Raw genomic sequence first — 25,114 nt, 5'->3', positions numbered from 1 at the left:
GGTATTTGGTCCAAGGTATTGCCTCTAAGTGGTTTTGGACCATGGTATTGAGTAAGGCCTAAGACTATTAAAGGGGGAGGAGATCATTATGCAAAGGAACTCAAGTATTGAATATCTAATGTAGAGCAAGATCTAGAATACTGGTGGTTGGGTTATGGTGCATAGCTGGATCTGAATCAAGGAGGAACCTGAGCGCTTGAAGAAGGATAACTTCTATTGATGGGTCAAGATCTTAAGGCTTGGAGAGAAGTATCTTTGGGTGGTTTCTGATCTTTTATATTTGGTGCATGTCTTGATCTGTAAATCTGATGATCTGGGTATAATTGATGTCTGAATAGTTGAAAAGGGTGAATCATCTTTTACAAATCTGTATGCAGGTTCAGTATAGCAAAGGCACGTATACACGCTGGTTCGGCAATTCAAAACAGAGTATACGCAGGTTTGCCTTCATATAACAACGTATGCACACAGGTTCGACACATTGAAGTAGCGTACGTCTCATAAAATATGTTTTAGCTACTTCTGTTTACTGTTTCAGTGTTCTGGGTTTTGGTACTGTTATTGTATTATGGTTACAGCATTTAGAGAAGTGATTGGTTGATTCAACTTTGGTTAGTGCAAGGGAGATTGATTGAGGCAGATATATTTTGATGTTTGATTGATGCTATTGATGGATCTAGTCTGAAATTTATGAAACGTGGTCCCTGGAAGAAAAGAGAAGGTTGTAGCCTTCTATAGGTCAGCACCTACGTACTAGTACATCATCTAATACAAGAGCTAAGGGGGTTGTAGCTCCATTCCAGGAGAAACTGGAGAATGAGAGAAGGTTGTAGCCTTCTGTAGGTAGAAGCCTACACACTAGTATAAGACTCCACCATCACAGAAATATTGTAAAAAGAAGTTTCTTATTAAAAGAAGATAGAGACAAATTGCAGCAGGTGGTTTTCACCCACATTGGGTTTCCACCTTATATCTTGTGTTCTTGTGTATGATTGTCTGCTCTGTTTTTTCTGTCCCTATTACTACTTATATGGTTCTGATACACAGATTAATGATCAACTGACTAAATTATAAGTTTACAAGGTATACGTTGGTTGCTCTAAACATAGTTGTGTATATACGCAAGTTTCATTAATAGAAGTAGCGTATATAAATCTGTTTATGGAAATGAAATATTATTAAATTGCTAATACTGATTCACCCCCCCTCTCAGTATTATTTCCAACACTTATCTCATGCGCTCTCAGTCGGATATCTGTTGTGCAAGACTTCACGTGAGATTGTGGGATAGCCGTTGGATCATGCATGATTGATCGACGGTGGATATCGGCCAAGCTAGTTGGCGAGCGGGTGACGCGATAGCTATTGGATAAAGAAAAACAGATTGACGGTGGAGATTTGGAGCGCCTAAAGTCAAACGTTGAAATGAATTTATGTGGTAAGCAGTATCTCCCGTGCCCTAAGAGCTGTAAACGGTATTCCTAAAATTCACGCAATTAGCCTAAGTGGGTGACACGTAGCACGGGAAAACCACTCTTCTCGCGCGCTCTCGATCGTATATCGGTTGTGCAAGAATTCATGCGAGATTGTGCGATAGTCGTTGGATCAGGTGGGATTGATCAATAGTGGAGATCAGCCAAGATAGTTGGCGAGCGGGTGATGCGATAGCCGTTGGATCAAGTGAAACAGATCGATGGTGGAGATTTGGAGCACCTAAAGTCAAATGTTGAAATGAATACGTTAGTTATGCGACACGCGGTTGACGGTGATTGGTCAAGTTCGTTGTGGATCGGACGGTAAGGAAATCCACGGGTATAATCTGATTAAGATGTGATTTATTAGCTTCTGCATATATTATGCATGAAGAAAGTGCTGAAGGAAATGAGAATATGAGTGAGATATTATTACAGAAAGAGAGTGATGGGAAAATATGACAATGAAACAAACCAAGTACTGAATCAAGACAACAAACTCCAAATCTCATGCAGGAACTAGAAATCTGTGTTTTTGGGGTTGTTGAAGAGTCTCTTCCTCAAGTCATGGTCCCAGAGTGAGGAGGTGAGGCTGAGGCACCTGCTGACAACCTTATGGGGATATTTTTCTCCTTGCTAACCTGCTAATTGAAAGAAGGCACCAATGGAAGCAAACTAAAACACAAACAATCTACTCTACACTGTTGTAATGGAAATGCCGCTACTTAAGCAAATGAACAATTTAACCATGAACCTATGCTAGCATACATGTACAATAAAGAGGAGACTTGGCTGCTAGGGTTGGGCCCTAACCCAAGAGCTTCAACCCTCTGACTTAACTCAGTGCTGGCTCAAAACAAAACTCATTCTTATTATCAAAACCATGGATTACATCAAAAACTATCACAAGCCTTACAGTTCGAAAATATAGTAGAGCTTTACAATCAAAAATCTGAATCCTACTGAGGTCCTAGGCCTCTCTACTTATACATTTGAAGTCTCCAACGACTTCCTTAAAATTAGGGAGGCTCAGCTCCCAAACTTGAGATAAACTAGTTTTTTGACTTTCACTTGCTCGGTTTCCTTCTAGTCCTCATGATTTGGCTATTTGCACTCCGAGCTGATGGAGGAATATTCGAATGGAGGGGTAGTAAATGAGGAGGATTTACCTCCTATAATTCCTCTCCCTTGTCCCATTCAAGTTTTTACCAAGGTCTTTGCCAAAATTCCTTGCTTTTATCCTTTAATGCTACATTAAATGCACATTAGACCATAAAGAAAAATATCCAACTCTAACTCATCTCATAAACAAGATATAATCAAAAGTATGCAATAAGTTGTGATAATAGTTGGTTTGACTAAGCTAGGAGGTGAATTAAGGCCCATATAATTAGCAATGATGACGCTCATCATCACCTCCCTGTTGAAAGTGTTTCTCATCCTCTAAGAAACTTAGTCAATGTCCATGTCCTTCATGGCTCTGGTAGCCTCTCTGACATCACATGCCTCTATTGTGGTCTCTTCTTCTTGTTCATAGAAGCCTACTTTCCTTTCTACTTCTTCCCACTGCCTCTTTTCCTCTTATTCTTTTCTCCCTTCTAGCATCCCTAGGAGTAGTGGTGGACTGAGTTTTAGGCCTATCCAATTAACCTTCAACCTTTGCATTGATTTCTTATACATAGGTGTCTTGTTGAGTGCCTCTCTCAACCTTTGAGGGGAGTGATATTCTCTGATCTTCAAGCTGTGTGGCAGTGTGTTCCATCTCCTTAAGCAGGCATGTATACTATCATCTCCTAACAGCCTAAACATATCCTCAAAATGTGAAATTGCTTGCTCTTGGGCAGCAAGATATCTATGTGCAAGTTGAGGATCATTTGCAATTATATTATGGGTGCTGATTAGGTCCATGGGATTTGATTGTTCAGCTCTGATGAAAAGAGGTTCATTTTTCTCTCTCGCCAATATTCTTTTCATCTCTGCAGCCCTTGACTCCTCATGGTTCATCCATGATGCCAAAGACATTAATTTTAGATCTCCTAGCTCGGCATTAGGATCCCAAACATTCATGTCTATGAGGGCCATGTTGTGCAAGTAAAACTCTGCCATTTTGGCCCTATCCTCTAGTGTACTTTCATCACAAAGATCAATAAACTGCCTGTAGTCATGAAATGGCATGGTGCCCCTTTGCGCTAGTGTTTTTTTTCTGAAATTGCAGCCATTGTTCTCTAAGGTAAAGAGCATAGGTTTTAGCTAGCATCCTACACTGGATGGCCTCCAAGGAGAGGGTGGTCATACATACTAGTTGGTTTTCCCTTTCCTACAGCTGTCCTCTCAGCCATGCATTTTCCCTCTCGAGTTGATATCTCATTATTGCTTCTCTGTTCCTCAAGCCACTTAGCTCTTTGCCCATTTCCTTGAGCTTCTCTTCCATGTGCCCAATTTCTTCCACCCCTTTTGACTTGGTGATTTGCATCCATATGTGGGTTCTGGCCCTCTCCTTCTCAAGTTCGAAAACAATGGGATGGAAAATTTTTGAGGTGTCACCCTGCCTCCTTCAATAAACCGGTGGTAGGAGTCTAGGTTAGGTTGGGGACTTGGTTCCTTTGTTTCAGGGTCTCTCTCTTTTCTTTCTTGTTGCTACTCTACCTTGCTTTCCAATTTCTGTGCTCCCTATAGTTTTTGTTGTGGATCCTGTAGGATGGCCTTACCCTTTAAGGAAGTTGATCTGGTACTAGGCCTCCTTACATAGGTGATTGGTGACTTAGGGGAAGTTATTTTGTCTCTTGGTGTAGGGGAATATTCAATCTCAATAGGGATTTTTGTTGATATTTGTGGCTTCCCTTGTTTGATTCTTGTGCTCTTTCTTGTTCTAAAATATAGAGGGGTTTGCCTCCTTCTTTTCCCTTTTTTCTTGACTGGGGTGCTGAGAGTAGTGAGGGCAGTTGTTGCCTCCCTCTCAGGGGCCTTTGGAGACACCCTAGGTGACTCCTTGTGTTCTTTCCCTTCTGTTTCAATGCCTTTTTCCTCTTTGTTTTTCTTATCTTCTTCCTCTTGTTGTTCTTCCTCATCTTCATTAGTTTCTTCCTTAGTTTCCTCCTCTGTTTCAGCATCATCCTTTTTCTCTTCTCCCCCTTCTTCTTCTGCTTCATCATGTTCCTCTGTATTAGTTTCTTCTTCATCCATCTCATCCCCATCTAGATCTGTATCTTCTTCTTCTTGTTTTTCTTCCTCCTCACTAACAAAAGGACTAACATCATAGGTGGGGGTTTTGATGTCATCCTCTGCTGGTAAGTCTCTGAAGATTGACCATGTTATAAGGATCCTGAGGTTTTGGAAGGCATCCTCAATGAGGATCCTGATCAACCCATGGTGAGCCAATTGTTGGGAATTCCCTTCCTTTAATTTGTTGTTGGAGTCTACGAGTGATCGCATCAAGAAATAGGGTATGTTGAGTCTTTGGTGAACTCGTGTTTCTACCCCAAATCTTAATTCTTCAAGCATCCTAAAATGGTAGCCATAAACAACACTATATCTAACCTCACATGAGATATATTTGATGAGTTGGTAACCTACCTCACTCCATGGGTATGGTAGATTGTCCCTTCTTACTCCATTTTTATCCTCTGTGGGTTCTTCATCTTCTAAAAAGAATTTCCTTTTTGCCACCTGACTATCTACTTTGTCTTCTTTTCTCCATGGAATTCCTAGGGGAAGTGTGGTGACCCTACTGATGAGCTCTGGGGTGAGACCTATAGTGAGCCCTCTAGCTATAACAGTGGCATGGATTCTGCTGTGTGGAGTGAAGGAATGAGAAAATTCTTGAGCCACTTCATCATCATACCCTGTGAATTTTTCGAAAAACCCCATCCATTGGTGCGTTATAAAGATTTCAATCACTTGGGGGTGTTGTTCTATCCTCACAATGTTTATGGGTTCTCTCCTATTAAACCCCCCTGTCATCTCGCTTATGAGGCTTGAGGAGGAAATGAGAGGTTTGACAAAAGAATTTTAAATTTAGGAGAAAACAGAGTTTCCTTTGTATGTAATTCACCTTCCACAGTTGTTATATCCACTAGCTTTTAGAGCATTTCTAGTTCATTTTCTTTTAAATGGGTATGGGATTTTTTAGATCCTACCTCATTAGAATGGTGGCAGTGGACAATTCTCGTGATATTCCCTCTTGAACCCCTCTCTAGCTATCTTGTAGACTACCTTTGTGTATCCTGTAGACTGTTCCTGTAGGAATTCTTGTGCATGCTCCTGTAGAAATTCTCTTGCAGAATGATGGATCCTTGCTTCCAGTGGGTGGCCAGAGTTATGAGAGTGACTTGAGTGAGGGAGTTTCGAGGAGGTGGAATGCATGAATGCATGCAAACGATGTTTTGTTTCCCTTTATGGCTTTTCGGGGTGAGGTGGTGTGCTGGCAGCAGAGGTACGTTGCCATTTTTGGACCATTGGTCCCCACTACCACCTCATCATTCCCACTCCTCGTAATCAGCTCCCACCTTGTAGATTCATAGTTAACCACTTCTTGTCCTACTCCTCCTTTGTCTTTGAGTTGATTGCAGCCACATGTGAGAGGACACTCGATTTTGTATGTGATGACTGAACGAAGGTGGCCAAGTTAATTGGCCACCTTTTCACTTATAAACCAACTACCTCGTAACACTTACAACTTTTGATTAAATGATGCATATGAGTGAGTGAGCAGGATACTTACCTGTGGTCTCGATTCCATGCTGCAGTTGTCGAAGATCAGAGGTGTTGCGTTGTTTATTTGCTTCATGGTCATTCTTCTTCCTCCTCTGCTGTCTGTTGTCTGGAGCTCCTAGATCATCCTAGTGAAGCCCTGTAGTTGATGATTGATATTCTATGGGATAGGTTGCTACATGATGTCCTGTAGCTACTTCTCCCTTAGAATTTCTTAATCATGTTGCTCGCTGGGGCTGTGAGGATGCTGCAATGAATGGACAGAGGGAGTAGGAGTGTGTGTGGAGCAAGGGACATTCAGGTAATGCTCTTACTCTCCTCCGTCTTCCCTTTTTTATTTTTTATTTCATAACTGGCAGGAACTGATCTCTTTTTGTTTTGAATGGTGAGTGCAGGGATGATGGTAATGGACGAGGTGAGGGGTTAGATTATGTCTAGAATGAATTTTGGGGACCTAATCAACCTACCATTCCCCCTCAGATTGCTTCCTGTATGTTTTTTGGGCCTTCCTACAAGATCATCCTGTAGGTTTTCAGGGGATCTTGTAGGAATACATGGGATCCTGTAGAAAACAAAGTCTTTGCCTAAATTGAAGCAATGAAGTGAAAAAAATAATGGAATTGATGTAGGGATGCATGGGAAGGAGTGGAGGATATGAGTATATGTGAGGCAGGGTTCCCTTTGGATCTTATCTTTCCTCCTTGATTGTCTTTCTCGCCCACTTGCAAATAACAATTATGTCTTTTTTCTCTCTTTTTTTTTTTTTTTGAAAAACACCTAGGCTGCCTCAGAGAGGTTTTCACCCTAGATGTTTTCCCTGGGTGCCTCAAGGAAGGTTTTCACCTAGGGATCTTCTTATTCTTTTTTTTTTCCCTTTTTTTCATCATTGTGCCGCCTCCCAAGGTTTTCGAGCCAAAGATGGGACTCAGGCGCCTCATGGAGGTTTTCACTTGAATCCTTATTCTTTTTTCTCTTTTTTAGTGACCTGATGAGGGAGGAGATGGAACTTGCTCGACTGTCAACACTGTCTTATTGATATTGTCAATGAACTCTTGTTTTGATAAAGGCCTCTTGTACATTTTCAATCGATGTCCATTAACAAGCAATGGAATGGCTTCTTCATCTATAGTTTTGATTTGCACTAAACCATTATCATGGCATCTTTCCACCACATAAGGTCCAAGCCATCTTGTCCTTAGTTTGCCCTTGAAGTCTTTATACCTATATCATATAACAATGCTCAATCGACCTCTTGAAATTGCTTCTAATTAATATGTCTATCATGCCAGATCTTCCTCTAAAGTTGAATTATCTCTATATGTAGGAGGGCCTGCATTTTGAATTCATCCAAGCCATTCAAATGGAACAATATTTCTTTTTGTGCATGACTGAGATCCAAATCTAGTTGGGCTGCCATCCTCAATGTGTTATATTCAAACTCAATGGACAACAAAGCCTTTTTCCCATAGACCAGCTCATAGGGTGTAAATCTAGTGGTGGTCTTCCATTTCGTATTATAGGTCTAGGTCACCTCAACTAGTCTCTCTGCCCAATCCTTCTTGCTATTGCTCACTACCTTGGTTAAGATGCTCTCCAATGCCCTGTTGGTCACCTCCACTTTCCCATTAGCTTGTGAATGATGAGTGGAGGTCCTATGCTTGATTTTGTGATGGATGAGAAGTTCTTCAATCATGTTGGAGGTACACTAGTTGTCTTGGTCAGTGACTAGCTCTCTAGGGTACCCAAATTTGTAGAATACATTCTCCCTTAGGAACTCAACCACCTTATCTTTTGTTGTTGCCTTAATCGCCTTGGTTTCAACCCACTTAGTCAAATAATTAGTGCACAAAATAATGTACTGTTTTTTCTTTGAAGGAGGGTTGATAGGCCCAATGAAGTCCATGCCCCACTTGTCAAATGGCTCGAAAGTAAATTGAGGTTGTAAGGGCATTTCATCTCTTGGAGTAGGCTCTCCCATCCTTTGGCACCGATCACACTGACTAATGTACTTTTTCACATCCTGATGAAGAGTGGGACAATAATAGCCTGCGTGTAACACTTTGAATGCTGTCCTCTTTGCTACAAAGTGACCTCCATAAGACCCATCATGACAGGTCAAAAGGATGTCAAAAAATTCCTCTTCCCTTACACACCTTCTCAAGATTTGATTTCGGCCAAGTTTGAAAAGATTGCCCCCAATCCAGGTGAAGGGGGCGCTTTTCCCGACTATCTTTCTCTTTTCTTTGGAGGGCAAGTTTAGTGGGAACTGTGATGATACCAAATAGTTTGCTATATCAACAAACCATGGGGAGAGAACTGAAATAGCAAACAAATGCTCGTCTGGTAACTGGTCATCCACCATTCCTTATTCACCTACAGGCAGATTCATCCTAGATAGAAAGTCTACAACAACATTTTCATTACTAGGATTATCAACAATAGTTAGATCAAACTGTTGTAATAAATGCAACCATCTTATAATTCTAGCATTCACATCTGGTTTGTTTATTAAATATTTGATTGCAGCATGGTCAGTATGCACAAATGTTTGGTAGCCTATAATGTAATGCCTAAATTTGTTTAATGAATGCACAATAGTTAGGAGTTCCTTTTCGGTCAGAGTATAATTTAGCTCAACCTTTGACAAGTTCTTACTGATAAAATAGATGGCATAGTGTAATTTCTCCTCTACCTGACCTAAGGCTGCTCATATGGCATTGTGTGAGGCATCAACATGAATATGAAAAGGGAGGGCCTAGTTTGGGCCTCGAAGAATTGGTACAGTGGTTAACTTACCTTTTAAAATGTCTAAGTCCTCTTGACAACTTTTTTACCATATAAACTCTGAATCTTTGGGCAACAACCCAAACAAAGGAGAGACCAACTTGTTGAAGTCCTTTATGAACCTTCGGTAGTATCCATCTAACCCCAAGAAACTCCTGACATCCCTCTGCTTTTGTGGAGGTGGGACCCTTTGGATGATTGCTATTTTGTTCGGGTCCACCTGTAGTCCTTGTTGAGATATTGAATGACCTAGCACTGTCCCTTCAGTCATTAAGAATTCACATTTTGCTAGACTAAGAGACAGGTTCATTTTAATGCACTTGTGCAATACTTTGCCTAGGTTAGTCAGGCCTTCTTGAAAATCACATCCGTAAGGTGTAAGATCATCCATATAAATTTCCACCGCATCATGTACTAATTCGGCGAAAATACTCAAGACTGCTCTTTGGAAAGTGGCAGGAGCATTGCATAGGCCAAAAGGAAGGACCCTATAGGAAAAAGTACCCCAAGGATAGGTGAATGTGGTCTTATCTTGGTCTTCTGGGTAGATTTGGATTTGGTTGTACCCACTGAATCCATCTAGGAAAGAAAAAAACTTCTTCCCTACTAGGCCATCTAGCAATTGATCAATGAAGGGTAGGGGAAAATTATCCTTCTTTGTGGCTTTGTTCAAATAACTGTAATCGACACAAATCCTCCACTTACCATTTTTCTTGGGAACTAACACTAAAGGAGAGACCCACTCACTGTCGGAGATAGGGTAAATCCTGCATCTAGCAGTTTTTGCAGTTCTTCTTTGACTATATCTTTAAGAGCTGGATTCATCCTCCTTTGTGGTTGCCCGACCGGCTTGCAACCTTCTTTGATGTATATGTGGTGAGTACACACTGAGGGGTCTACTCCCTTCATTTCCTTATAACTCCAAGCGAAGGCTTCTAGGATTTCTCTCAACATTTTGCATAGCTTTTCCTCTTCGAGAGAAGAAAGAGATGGATTGATCTTCAAAGTTTTCTTTGGGCTGAATTTTATGGTTTTGACATGGAATGGGTTGGAATCAGCTAAGCATAAGTCAATTGGATGATTGTTCTGGGTTTCCCTTACTTCTTCTTCTAATGGTAACGAACTAGGAGTTGGACTTTGGAGCAGGTGTTCAATTAAGTCATCCTCATCTTGTTGTCCTCCTCTTATGGTTACTTCCAAAGAATAAAGTTGGGCGGAATAAACCTCATCTTCTTCCTCCTCCTCCAACCATAAAGGTAAATCATGCTCTAGAGAAGGTTGAGCAGGAGGGTATATGACTAACTACTTGGACATATGCCCGTTCTTGATGGTCATATTCCCAGCTCTGCAGCTAATGTAAGCATCGGCTATGGCCAACCATAGCCTCCCAGGGATGAGAGGGTAACTAGTAAGCTTAGCATTAGGATGGAGAACTAGAAAATCTGTAGGGTACTCCCAGGAGTCAATGGAGACCATCACATCCTCCACAATTCCCTTAGGGGTGAATGTGGAATGGTCTGCAAGTTGCAGAACTGTTGTGGTCTTCCTCAATGACCCTTGGAGGTTGAGCTTGAGCATGGTGTCCTTGGTTATCACATTAATGGCATCCCCAAAATCAATTAGAGTGTGTGGTACAATGGTGCCATTGATGTGCACATCGACTACAGGGCTTCCAGGGTCCAAATATTTCGGACATATTACCTGCTCCAACATTAAGTCAGACAGCTGTCCAATGACATTAATGGTAGGGGCATCCATTTTTCTTCTTCCTAGATGCTTGAAGCACTTCTCCTTAATCAAATTATTGTAAATGGGGACATCTTTTATTGGCTGGAGAAGGAGGATCTTCACACAGATTTTTCAATTCTCTTGGAAGTTTAGTTTCTTCTCTGGTAGGCTAGAGTGGTTGGGCAAATCTCTCAGGAAAGGGTGGATTTACTTTAAGGTTGCTTTCCTCTCTTTCTTCCTCAACCTCCCTATGTGGAGAGGGAGGTTGGTTATCCAGGAGAATTCTCCCAAATCTTAGGTTGATATCATGGATTTCTATAGCATAAGTTGGGTATGATGTCTCTCCATTGTATACTTGTTGAGCCTGCCTATTGTTCGAGTTCGGATTTGGATGGGAAGACATCTGGGGTTGCTTGGGTGGAGCAAAGTGTAGGAGTTGTGGTTGGGTAGGTGGTGGAGGCAATAGAGTTGGAGCATTGTTTTATTGGGGCCTCCACCCCTGGAGTGGTGGTCTCCACTGAGGTTGTGGCAGAGCGTAAGGTTGAAATGGCTAGCTGATTGGATGAGAATGATACTGAGATGCATAGGACCAAGGAGGGGTTGTAGACCAAGAAGGATGAGCAGGGGGTCCCCAAGAAGGTATAGTTGTGGTTTGGTTGGGGTTGTAATATGCATGGGATGACCCTTGCACACCCTATTGATATGGTCTAGGCCCAGAAGGTCTCCTTTGGTTGATGTAGCAAAGCTTCTCAATGACCCCTCCAACTCCTTGATATACATCTTTGAGACTGGGTAAAGAAGGGCACTTGTCTATGGAGTGGTTTTCTTCACAGACTGACCAAATATCAATGTAGTTCAATGGAAATTTGTTCCTAGGATGCCTCCTAGTGCATCTAGGGAGAAATATGGCCAAGGCTCTCTCTATTTCCTCTTCCTTCCTTTTGATGTTCATGGTGTCCAATTGCAAGGAAAGGTTTTGCAGCATCTCACTTTTGAAATCTTCCAGCATATTTCCAATTTCACCGTTGATGGATGAGTTGGAAGATGATGTACTGGCCATAGGTTGACTACTCCTACCCTTTTTCCTGGCTGCCCTAGAATGGTTTCTAAAGACAGTCTTGATATCCTCATAGGGTAATTGGTAGACATCTCCTCCTGCTAACAAATGTAAGGTATCCATAAGATATTCCCTTGCTCCTCTGAGCAGGACCAACTTTAGTGACTCGGGGTCAAGTGTGCACCTGGCCCTTTTGTAACTAAGCTGGAATCTTTCTTCGTAGTCTTCTAAGGATTCATCCTAGCCCATGGTCATCCTGAAAATCTCTTCTTTAGTATCCTTTGACCTACAGTAGTCCCGATATTTGTTGTTAAAATCTTGTTGCATCTGAGCCCAAGTTGTGATGCTATCTCCAGGTAAACCCATGAACCAGCGCAATGTTGCATCCTAGAGGGTAGATGGAAACAATTTTAACTTTTTCTCATCATTTGTATAGTCACAGGTTCGGCATATAGCAACAAACTCAAATAGGAAAGTGTCGGGGTCCTCTGTGGTCAGGCCATGGAAATGAGGTAAGGCAGAGTGTCTTATATTATTCATCTTGGTGTCCCCATTGGTTTCCCTGATGGGGAAGGCACCCTCAACTCTCTCTCTATTCCCTCTGTCGTTTCGGTTTTCAGCCATTGGTTTAGTAGGAATGGGTTCTTCTTCTTCTTCTTCTTCCCCTGTAGGTTCTTCAAATATGTCAAGTTGCTCGACTAAAGGTTCCTCTCGTTCACAGCCACTGAACTGTTGGATGCAGTAGGGGAATTTGGCATGAATTTCCCTAAATTGTCCCTATTTCTACGAGGCATGAAAGGAAATGTTTTTGGGTTGGTTTTTGTAAGATTTTTTTGTTGGAAAGTAATTTGAAAAAAAGAAATTGCTGATTGAATGAAAACTACTAACAGAAAAAAACTACTCGCTGAATTGAAATTCTACTTGCAGAATGGAAACGAAAGCAGATAATGACAACTAAAAGAAAAGAAGCTACTAGATTACTTTTGTAGAAATAAACAAATGGGAGAAAATTGGAGACTAGAAATAGAAGAAAAGAAAGTAGTACTCAGATTCTACTTAGACACCTCCCCGGAAACAGCGCCAAAAAGTGATGAGTGTTAGTATTGCAACATGGATCCTGCAACTCCTAGACTACCAACTTTACTTATCAACCCAGGGTTCGTACAAACTTGGAGGTGATAGTGCTATATGCACAAGTAAAAGTGGAGGTCCTACATGTTGTCACTGTTCATCTGGCGAGAGACCCTAAGGGTTCCAAGCAAGACTTCTATAGAGTCAGAAGAAGCTTAATTCTTTGATGGAAGAAGAGCAAATCTATTCTAAGAGAGCTACTCTACTGTAGTAATGAAGAAAACAACATGTAATGCTAAATCACACCATATCTTAATTAACCATTTAAACAGCTATGTTAAGAAAAATTGCTAAATCAACACTAACCTAATGCTACTATATAAGTTACAGAGGTAGAGAGCATCAAACCATACTAATTTGTAAGCAAGGAAACTAAACTAAATCTGTTTTCACATTTCTTGGTCTTTTTTGTGTAAATATTTATTTATTAATACAGAAGTGTGATTTATGAGTTCGTGTGGAGTGTATTGAGTAAATGAATTATGAGCTGTGTGTGGATTAGAGTAGTTCTGCATAACATAAGTGTCGTGCAAGACTTCATGTGAGATTGCGTGATAGCCGTTGGATCATGCAGGATTGATCAACGGTGGAGATCAGCCAAGTTAGTTGGCGAGTGGGTGACGCGATATCCATTGGATCAAGTGAAACAGATTGATAGTGGATATTTGGAGCGCCTAAAGTCAAATGTTGAAATGAATATGTCAGTTATGCAACACACACTGACAGTGATTGGTCGAGTTCATTGTGGATCGAACGGTAAGGAAATCCACATGTATAATCTGATTAAGATGTGATTTATTAGCTTCTGCATATATTATGCATGAAGAAAGTGTTGAAGGAAATGAGAATATGAGTGAGATCTTATTATAGAAAGAGAGTGATGGGAAAATACGACAATGAAACAAACCAAGTACGGAATCAAGACAACAAACTCCAAAGCTCATGCAAGAACATAAATCTATGTTTTTGGGTATGTTGAAGAGTCTCTTCCTTAAGTCATGGTCCCAGAAGGAGAAGGTGAGGCTGAGACACCTGCTGACAACCTTATGGGGATCCTTTTCTCCTTGCTAACATGCTAATTGAAAGAAGGCACAAATGGAAGCAAACTAAAACACAACTGACCTACTCTACACTGTTGTAATGGAAATGCCACTACTTAAGAAAATGAACAATTTAACCATGAATCTATGCTAGCATACATGTACAATAAAGAGGAGCCTTGGCTGCTAGGGTTGGGCCCTAACCTAAGAGCTTCAGCCCTTTGAGTTAACTCAGTGCTGGCTCAAAACAAAACTCATTCTTATTATCTAAACCATGGATTACATAAAATACTGTCACAAGTCTTGCAGTTCGAAAATAGAGTAGAGTTTTACAATCAAAAATCCGAATCCTAATGAGGTCCTAGGCCTCTCTACTTTTACGTCTGAAGTCTCCAACGACTTCCTTAAAATTAGGGAGGCTCGGCTCCCAAACTCGAGATAAATTGGTGCTTTGACTTTCACTTGCTCGACTGCCTTCTAGTCCTCATGATTTGGCTTTTTTCACTTCAAGCTGATGGAGGAATATTCGAATGGAGGGGTAGTAAATGAGGAGGATTTACCTCCTATAATTCTTCTCCCTTGTCCCATTCGATTTTTGACCAAGATCTTTGCCAAAATTCCTTGCTCTTATCCTTTAATCATGCATTAAATGCACATTAGACCACAAAGCAAAATATCAACTCTAACTCATCTCATAAACAAAATATAATCAAAAGTATGCAATAAGTTGTGAGAATAGTTGGTTTGACTAAGCTAGGAGGTGAGTTAAGGCCCATATAATTACCTAATGATGAGGCTCATGAGGGTGTCCATCCGCATATGTGTAAATATGGAAATATGGAATTCATGAAGTCTAATCTCCTCTTCTGGAGATTGCTAGGGTCTCGCACCCATTTGATGCTACCATTGCAAACCTTAGAATCAGAAAAATACATGCGGTCTGAGAACGCGTTAGCTTCCAGAGTTCATATTTCCTTCCTGACTTCAAAGGGAACTTCTTCGAAAAAAATTGCAACAAACTCCCAACCAAAGAGTCTGTGGTGCCTAGAGGAGGACTCTCATGTGCTCCTCCCCTTCGATTGAGTAATCATTAACGAGGGGCCATGATAGACCAGTACTTGCCAGAAGAGAGAACCCTAGAAAATTGGGACAGCCACGGGAAGTGAATTGGAGTGAAGAGTGGACGTGTTAACCTAGTAAGAACTGTAAACATTGAATGTGACTTATCACAAGGGTTGTGCTCATGAACAAAAGAGCCAAGATATATCTTTTTGATAAACATACACAGACAAGAGCTTTGACCCAATGTAGCTTTAAACCCTTTAGAGACTAAAACCTGAGAGTGCGTGGGAGGATTCTTCAGGGAAGCTTGAAAGAGCACAAATTTAAAGCAAAATTGAGAAGGATCCATTATACCAAACACCCACAACCAGAATGGGCAATTGAATGAGATACCTGATGGCTCAAGGCATTGAAGATCAACAGAGGGTAAAACAACGACAAGCTCAAACGAAGGCCCAAAGGAATTATTACGAAGAAAGCATACAAAGAACATTGGCACTGTTTTTGTTACTCGTTACCCTTAACAAAGAAAAACCTATGATAACACAATGGAAAAATGACTTGTGAACAAACTTCAGATAGCCTAAACAACGAAATTGCAAGACAAATGGAACCAAATTTAGTGAATAACAATGATACATGACCTAGCGCAAACCACTAGTAACATTTAACAATAGCCATCAACAGAATTTAGGGTGACCTGGCCTAAATACATTAGATAAGGATAAAAAACAGAATTAGGATACCTTTCTGCACACAAGCAATATCAATTGGGTGGATAATTCAGAGAGGACGATGAACCAAGGCAATCCCTGAATGCAAGAGGATAGAATGTCGCCACCCTACAATCACTTGAAATGTTCGCCACGCTGCTTCATGTTTAAAACAATTATATAACATAGCAACCTCACTACAATGTTTATGAGTCACAAGCCTAAGTTGAAACAAAAAGCCAACCAAGTGCAAAGTGTAATACTTCTCCCACAAAACTAGTATCCACAAAATACATAGAATAGTGAGGTCATAAATAGGGCTCAATCACTTGTCAAAGCAATATCTTGTCATATCCATCCCCACATATGAGCTCGCAACCTTACTCGCTCCAAAAAAACCAGTTCATGTTTCAATGACCCTCCAAACACTCATGCCTCATTCCCACCCTTGCAAATTTAATGTGCCAATGCCTCTGCCATATGGAAGCTCTAAAAAAACAATGAGCAACCACGTGTGATGTGGGAGCTAGCAGCCACACGTGATGTGAGAGCTGCCAAGTGGAGGCCAAGGCCCTACCACCGAAGCCTGTCTGCCTGCGGGTTGGCCAAATGGATGATATGCATGACAATAATTAGTGACAAGATGTTTCGTTCGTTGGATATCGTGTTGCCTTTTTCTTTAAGAAAGGCAATTAAAATACAGGGTAGAGATTTGATGCGTTAATATTGAAAAGTTATTCTATATTTAATGCAAATTTTTATTTGAGCTGCTCCTTAGCTTTAACAAGTGCTACATAGTAGTTTTTCTTTGCGGCTTAGTTTAAATATAGTTATGTTAAAGTAAAAATATTGAATTCAAATTATTGTTAAGGTTTGTAATCTTGATTATTTAGATTTTACTGATTCATAAATTGAGATATTTCCTTATTTTGAAATCTCGTCTATTTATATTTTACTGATTGATAAATTAAGATATTTTGTTATTTGTAATTTAGCATTGTGTAGTGGAGAATCTAATCCTACCCAACAACCACAATAATGTTTTATTAGTCCTTATCATGAAGTATAAAATTATATTTCCATGAACATTTTCAATAACTATAGCTGTTTTTTTAAAATATATTAGATATTTTATAGCTTATCATATTATTTTGCAAAATTAAATAATTATGAAAATATTTTAAGAAAACATTTTTAATTTAAGAAAATATAATTAGTAAAAACATATAATTAATTGTAACATGATAGAAACATTTAATATAGTGGTCAACAAATCATAGTTCCATGCATGTATTTGAATTTATGGGTTTACTACAAAGAAATCTTTACTTAACTAAGTTACTATATAATTTTTTGTTTTTTTTTAATATTTATTGTAAGATGTTATTAAATTTTACTTGTATTTAAACTTAAATTTTATATAAATTTAGATATGTTATAATTAATTTTTTGACCTATGTAATTGGGATTTGTGTCAATAGATTTTTTAAATAGTTAATTATAAAAGAAAAAAGGTTAAATAGGGAGAAGGGTATTCTAACAGCTAAAAGGAAATGGCTATTAAAACAACGATGTTTGACTTGGTGAGGAAAACCTAGAAAATGAGAAGGGAATTTTAGTCAGCTAGATTTTTTTTATTATTATTACTATTTATTATTATTATTATTTTTAATATAGTAAACTACTAGTCAAGTAATAGATATTATTTTAATGGAATTTAAACTAATAGTCAAAGGGTAGAATAATAATTGCTAATAGGTATATTATCAATTAGATAGATTTTAACTAATCTAAAAACAAACATAGTGGTAAAATAAACAAACATTATTATTATTATTTTTTTAATAAATAAATATATGTATTAAAACCATAAAAATGATGAATTTAAATATATTTAAATAAAACAAAAATTTTATATTTATATATATATCTATATATATATATATATATATATATGAGAGAAATACCTTACCTAAAGAGAAGGAGAACCAAAAAAGTAGAAATGGGAACGAGAAGAGTGAAATAGAAAAAGAATTAGACAAGATAGGAAAGAACCTAGGAGGATAGTGTAGGAACCCTGTTAGCGCTCGAATCTGCCTCAGGCTGAAAAAGGCAAAACTTGAGGCAACATCAAACCAAACTCAGCCTCGTAGCTAGCCCTACGAGGACAGGAGAGGGCTCTCTCCGGGTCTATCTCGACAAAATGATCAATAGAGTCCAAGATGACTTAAATGATAACTGATTTTAGGCTAGTAAATGAATTTGAATGAGGGATATTTGATTTAAGGACTAAGTTGCTGGGCTGTATGGGACGAGGACAGCATGAACAAATATTTAACCAAGGGCATAGGGTATTTCATAAGGCGAGATAAGCATGAGGTTTTAGCAATCGAATTGAAATTAAATGGGGTGAAAAAACTGTTTAAGAGAGCTGAAAAGGGCATTTAATGTATGAATCCTTTCCAGGCAGAAGAAAACACATAAAGACTGAACACTTCCTCAAGGCAGAGCAATGACTGGATTCTACCTTTCTCACTTGAAAGTATTCAGCTGGAAACAATCGTGAATGGACTGCAAAACAACACATGATACATATGAAACAGAGAGAAAAACACATTGCCAAAACTCATACCACAAGGATCCTATAAATCAGAGCTGCACCATTTAATTATTTTCTCTGTCAAAACTGTACAGTGATAGTGCTGGGTTTTTTCTTCCCACACCTTTTTCTCAGAACTCAGAACCCTCTTCAAATTTTTTTTATCCAATAAATAGACTAACCCTATCAAAAAATAAATCGATTTAGAATATGGGATGATTTAATCATTACTAACTGAAGATGAAAAGCCATCGATCGCTAAAGGAGCAGCGTTACATTTTGCTTGGATCTGAAAGAGTGACATCTGTAGGTGTGAATCCCTTGAAATTGTAACTGAAGTCAGAAATAGACCATCGTTTCCTATTTTCGGCTGTGGTAGGTGTTCTTCATTTAATTAGGCGTTTGACCTTTCACCTTCTCTTTTGCCGTTTAAAACCAATTTTTGTAATTAGCGACAGATCCATCAAATTTAGTATATCTGGAACCTTGGATTCCTTCATGGCCTCTGTCGAATTTATCAGCAGCCCTCAATAAAGCTATTCTATGGTTCCAAAAGTCCTCATGTTTGATACCTCCATAGATGTAGCTTAGAAGAGCCATGCAAGCTTCCATAGATATGTCTTCAATATTAATTATCGATGATTCTTTCTCTTTGAGATCATGCAAGAACATACTCTCAAAAACAGGGGATCGCGCTGCTAAAACAGCCCGATGTGCTCTAACACTACCATTAGCAGTATTAATAATTACATCCGTGTGAAGACCATCATCCAACATACGAGAAAGGAATTTTAATGCACCCTTAGTTGCTTGACACTGCATTGTTCCTTCATTGGGCCATATTGAACAAGCTTCTCCACCATTCATGGTAGCAATTTTCAGGTCCAGGAACTCCACATCAATTATAAAACGTCCATGAAAGCTAGAATCTATAGGCCACACAAAATCCTCACTGCTGCGGAGCAACTTATCATAGACTGGTGATGTCCAAGGTCGTCGACTTACTCCTATATTGAATATGCGAAGCACAAATGTTGCAATTGGTGGTTGTTCTTTAGAAATGCGACCAGGCTCAGGGAAAAGACGAATATATAGATACCTGTTCTTCTCAATTGAAAAGTGCCAGTTCCAGATTCCGACTCTGAAGGCATCAGACCTCCGGTAAGAGCAGGAGCCCAAGCTTTCAATCCTCCATTGTGCAAGCCTTGCAGTTGTCTCTACCTTTGACTCGGTCATGTTTGTTGCTCTTCTTCAGTTCTTTTTTCTTTCTGGCTGATATTTTAGCTGGACCAAAATCTGCAACTTTTGGTGAAAAATCTGCATCAAGTAGGACATTGTGAGGCTTTATGTTGTAATGTAAGATGTGATTATTGCAATCTTCATGTAGGTATGCAATACCGCGAGCTGTACCAATTGCAATTGAATACAACTGTTTCCAATCCAACTTGTCTCTAAGGCTTCCATGGATATACTTGTCCAGGGAACCATTTGTCATGTATTCATACACCAAAGCTCTTTTGGATCTCTGCACACAATAACCCAAGAGGCACACCAGGTTAACATGATATGTCCTCCCCACTGTAGCTACTTCTGCTATAAACCGTTGTTCACTCTGTTTCGATTCATCCAAAATCTTGACAGCGATGGGACGTCCACTTGGAAGCTTCCCTTTATAAACTGTTCCAAAACTTCCTTGGCCAACCTTCTCTGCCAAATTTTTTTGTGTAAGCTTTAATCTTAGCATAAGAGTATCTAGTGGGCCTTTGTGAGGAATAATAATTTAAGAAATTCTCGATCGGGGGAGATGTATAGTGAAGGGGATCCATAAATGCTCGAACGCTCTGCTCTTGATCAATGCTAGACTTTTTAGAACAAATTTGACGATGGATCATTATCCTGGAAACCAGTACTGCTATGCTAAACACAGCACAGAGTGGAAAAATTATCTCTACCATATGTTTTGACGATGTTTTCTTTGGTAATATTCTTCCTTCACGGGTACCATTTGGTTTGGCAGATACCTGGGGTGGAGCGCTTGGTTGACTGATACCATTTGCCTCTGCGAAGAGCCAATTTGAATCAATTGCCGGTCCACCATCGTAGCAATACAATCCATCTTCCTTCAGGTTGTGCTAACAAATCTTCAGCGTTTTGGCACTGAAGACAATCCTGGGGTGTCGACCATGTAATTTGGAATCCACTTTGGAGGATTTCCTCAAAATTGTCATGTGCGCTGAAGTTATAGGTGGTTACATTAGCCGAAACCCATATCGGTTGATATGCCGTGCAGTGAAGATACAGATCTGTAGCAGGGTAGAAGTAACAATAACTGTGATTAGCTAAGGCTTCACTACAATTGAGCCATGAGATTTTCACCTTTTGTAGAATTTCAGTATCATTAACCTCTTGCTTACAAGCAAAAAGTGTTCCCTGTATGTATGCGGGATCAAGATTGAAGAATCCACGCTTCAACAACCAGTCGTAATTGGATAACGAATCGCTAGCCCTGAGATCGTGATTTTGTAATGATGCTGTGTCTGTCTATTTTCGGGACCAACATTGTTATTTTGACGGCGTTCCAATAGCGACTGCGTTCCAGCTGTGTTTGGCATGAAACCATATTCAACATTTCAACTGAACAGCTCGAAGCTCTCTGCATAAAACCGGCTTGTAGCAGAAAATTTTGAGTTATTTCGGAAATTTTGAAGAAGAACTGGTGAAAGAATTCTTTGGAGGCTCTGTGCGCCGCGCGCACTCCCAGTGCGCTGCGCCTGGTGAGTGCGCCACGTTAGTGCAAAAAATGCATGGTGGAGGAGCGCCCAGTGCGCCGCGCGGCCCATGTGCGCCGCGCCATGTGCTCTATGCGCTGCGCACCCAATTTCATCCTTGTTTCCTTTGTGGATCACCAACATTGAAACCCCCCTCATAAGACCTTAAGTCCTCAAGGCAAATCACACGGAACCTTCCATTAATTTTTTCTTTTGGGCACTTGCTAGCCGATGAAGACCTATTTCTGTCCTTATGCTACCACAGCAATCATACAGTTCAAGTGCTTCAACCCCTCCATGAGACTTGCAGAAAATTGCGAGCATATTCTCCTAAATTGTCTTTTACAATATTGACACAATTTTGATCTTGCTTAACCTTTGGAATTGTGATGATTATCAGCTCTAAATATTCATCAATTTCTGACTGTACCAAATATAGTCGTTCTAGTTATCTAAGATCATTATGACATTTTCCCTCTATTTGGAGAATAATGTTCTCAAAGTAAACAAGTGAAATTAACGAGTATGCTATCAGGCAGTCCTATATGTGATTTCAAATCATGTCTAAAAGACCGATAGTACCCTAGAAAAGATGATGTTTCACAATGCTACGCCAGGGGCTTCTAATACCTTCCAAGTGCAATATTTTGAAACAAATGTTTCCCTCTAAAAGTGAAGTTTCTTTCTATGGAAATATTTTAGATATTCCAAGTTTCTTTATCTCCAGATGTATCTGCTCTTCAGGTTTTCTCCATGCAACATACAGTAGCTATGTCATCCTCCGTTGAATAAGCCACATGGTACATTCTCTGTCTTCATATAAAGGAAACAATATATTCTAATCGGTGGAGTTCATCTTAGTTCTGTCCTTCCAACATCTGACATGGCTGCAACATTATCCTGTAGATCTCCAGCTTCAACAGAATCAAGAATATGCCATCTTATTTATGGAACTTTCAATACTTATGATAAGTCCTCTTGTTTACATAGAGTGATGGAGCTATTGAACCTAGCAAGATGACTAGGGCCTGTATTCGAAGTACTCCATGATGGAAGACTTTAAAATGCAAATTTATTACAAAAACAAATTTGTCGATTTCTTCTCCAAAACAGAGTTTTGGAGAAGGATCATTTTCGAGCATTACTGATGATGAAACTCTTGAAGTAAGAGACTTATTCAACCTCCCTCTATCCTGCAAGCGTTATTTCAAATTTCTGGAGACAAAACCCTGGACTCAAGAAGTAAAATGACTCTTTTTGACCAAAATGGCTTTTGATGATTGCAAATGACGAGAAATGAACCTTGGTGAATTTGACTCTGACAGAGGACTGACAAGACTGAGTCTAACATTGGCTCCAATTGGGATGGCAGCTACCGCTCCGTGGAGGTGCCAAGAACTGCAGATCTTTGGGTGAGCAGACAGTGCCTTCGTCCATTGGGCTATGGAGTCATTATTTCGACAACCAACACAGACTTTGACGCATTTATTGACTGAAACTGGACTCAAACTGACTCAATTGTAAATCTGAAATGACTGAAAAACTGACTCGACAAACTGTACTAAAAAATACTAAGACCTGAACTTAAAACTTAAAGCTTGGTGGCAGTACATGGCCACCTGTGTTTCTTACAAGACAATATATCCTCAAACTATATCAAAATGCCAATGCAACCAATCAAGAAGATGGCTTCTTGACTAATTCTTCCTATCAGATCTTCTGGTCAACAATACAAACTGATCACTGGGCATCCAAAAACATAGTTGACCATGATCTCCTTCCTCACTGAACCCTGCAATAAACACCTTCACTGCTGGCTGCAACAAACTTGCTAGAGGATCTTGAAAAACATGAAGATTTGCCTCCTGCTGAAAGAACAAGGTGTCCTTTTCACCTACTTCTGATCTTTCTTCAAAATGTACTTCAGTAAAAATCTGCTCCTGGTCCCCAAAAAATTCTGAACAAATAGATGAGCAGATCTCTTCTTGGAAAAACATTTCAACACATGAAACATATGAAAAAGAATCTGAATGGAAATCCTGAATGTTTTGATCTTCTGTGGTGTAAATGTACTGTAGGTCATTTTCATATGATATGACAGCCAAGTTTTCATGTTCCTTATTACCTTCATTAATCATAAGAAGAGAAACTTCATATGATTCTTGAAGTGCACAAATGACATTTCTACCATCTACTAAATATTCATCCAAAGGAACCCTTTCACTTACTTGAACGAAGGTATCCTCTTGCTGTTCATGAATTGACTGGACTACCTTGGTAGGAAGGCTGTATTCTAATGAACTAAGAGCATTTGGATCCATAACTTTGTCTTCTGCATCCCAGATGGTTTCAACAGCAAAGTTCTCTTTCATAGGATTCCGTACTAGGCATTCTTGGTCATCACAATCTGAATCTGGAACTGAAATAGCTGTCCTGACATTATCACATTCTGAAATTGGGACTAAACTTACTTGCATGCCGTCTTCTTCTATTGACAGATCTGAACTGACACTTTTTCTTTCATCACCTTTAGCCATATGGAACTCTTCAACCTGCTGATTTGATCCTGCTGCAAAGTTTCCTCTAAGAGTTCTGTAGACTGCTGAAACGGATTTTCATACAATGCCTCCATGATCTCTTCATCCATGAAATTATCATCTTCATAATATTTTTCAAGGCTTTCAATAAAACCATCAGCATGCTTGCAACAATCCTGAACTAAATTTAATGATTGATAAGATTCTTTATACTTCTCAAAGAATATTGAATGAAAATCCTTTAGACAATAAATGGAAGCAGGTGGCAAACTTTCATACCAATATCGGGCTTCGTCTTCCAGGGTAGACATAAACATTTTCATCAAACAGTCCTCAGGAAAATTGATCTTTAATCTACACACATGAATGTGAAATTTCACCAGATGAAGAGCAACGTCATTACCTTCCACATTTCTGAACACAGGCAAATTCTTTGACCAATCTACCTTGGGCATTTTATTTGGAAAACCTGGGATGTGATCTCGGCTCATGGGAGCGTATCTTCTTGCAATCCATTCCATCTTGAAAATTTCAAAGCTACTGATCCCTCTGCAGTGGAATCACCATGAAGGATTGATTGCTGAATTCTTCAGTGAATGGAGTCACCAGGTGAATGATTTCAGCCGTCTTCTTATGTCTAATCGTTGTTCACCATCAACAATCAGCTCTGAACTTGAGATATGTACTGGGGCAAAACAATCTACAAGTAAACCATTTCGTTCCCCAGTATGGTCGCCACTATGTTAGCGCTCGAATCTGCCTCAGGCTGAAAAAGGAAAAACTTGAGGCAACATCAAACCAAGCTCAGCCTCGTAGCTAGCCCTACGAGGACAGGAGAGGGCTCTCTCCGGGTCTATCTCGATAAAATGATCAATAGAGTCCGAGATGACTTAAATGATAACTGATTTTAGGCTAGTAAATGAATTTGAATGAGGGATATTTGATTTAAGGACTAAGTTGTTGGGCTGTATGGGACGAGGACAGCATGAACAGAGATTTAACCAAAGGCACAGTGTATTTCATAAGGCGAGATAAGCATGAGGTTTTAGCAATCGAATTGAAATTAAATGGGGTGAAAAGACTGTTTAAGAGAGCTGAAAAGGGCATTTAATGTATGAATCCTTTCCAAGTAGAAGAAAACACATAAAGACTGAACACTTCCTCAAGGCAGAGCAATGACTGGATTCTACCTTTCTCACTTGAAATTATTCAGCTGGAAACAATCGTGAATGGACTGCAAAACAACACATGATACATATGAAACAGAGAGAAAAACACATTGCCAAAACTCATACCGCAAGGATCTTATAAATCAGAGCTGCACCATTTAATTATTTTCTCTGTCAAAACTGTACAGTGATAGTGCTGGGTTTTTTCTTCCCACATCTTTTTCTCAGAACTCAGAACCCTCTTCAAAATTTTTTTATCCAACAAATAGACTCACCCTATCAAAAAATGAATCGATTCAGAGTATGGGATGATTTAATCATTACTAACTAACGATGAAAAGCCA

At 39.5% G+C, this 25,114-nt stretch overlaps 1 pseudogene; it reads right to left on the bottom strand.

The window, feature by feature from the left end:
• Window positions 1-18,725: 18,725 nt before the first annotated feature.
• Window positions 18,726-19,553, bottom strand: LOC149195588 (BTB/POZ domain-containing protein At1g21780 pseudogene; annotated as a pseudogene).
• Window positions 19,554-25,114: the final 5,561 nt, after the last annotated feature.

The sequence above is a fragment of the Pinus tabuliformis genome, chromosome 2_2, assembly GCF_031772625.1.
Source record: "Pinus tabuliformis cultivar Carrire ecotype Pingquan chromosome 2_2, CPIR1, whole genome shotgun sequence".
NCBI lineage: Eukaryota > Viridiplantae > Streptophyta > Pinopsida > Pinales > Pinaceae > Pinus > Pinus tabuliformis.
Note: the sequence above shows the minus strand (reverse complement) of the source record. Positions and strands in the feature narration are given on the sequence as shown.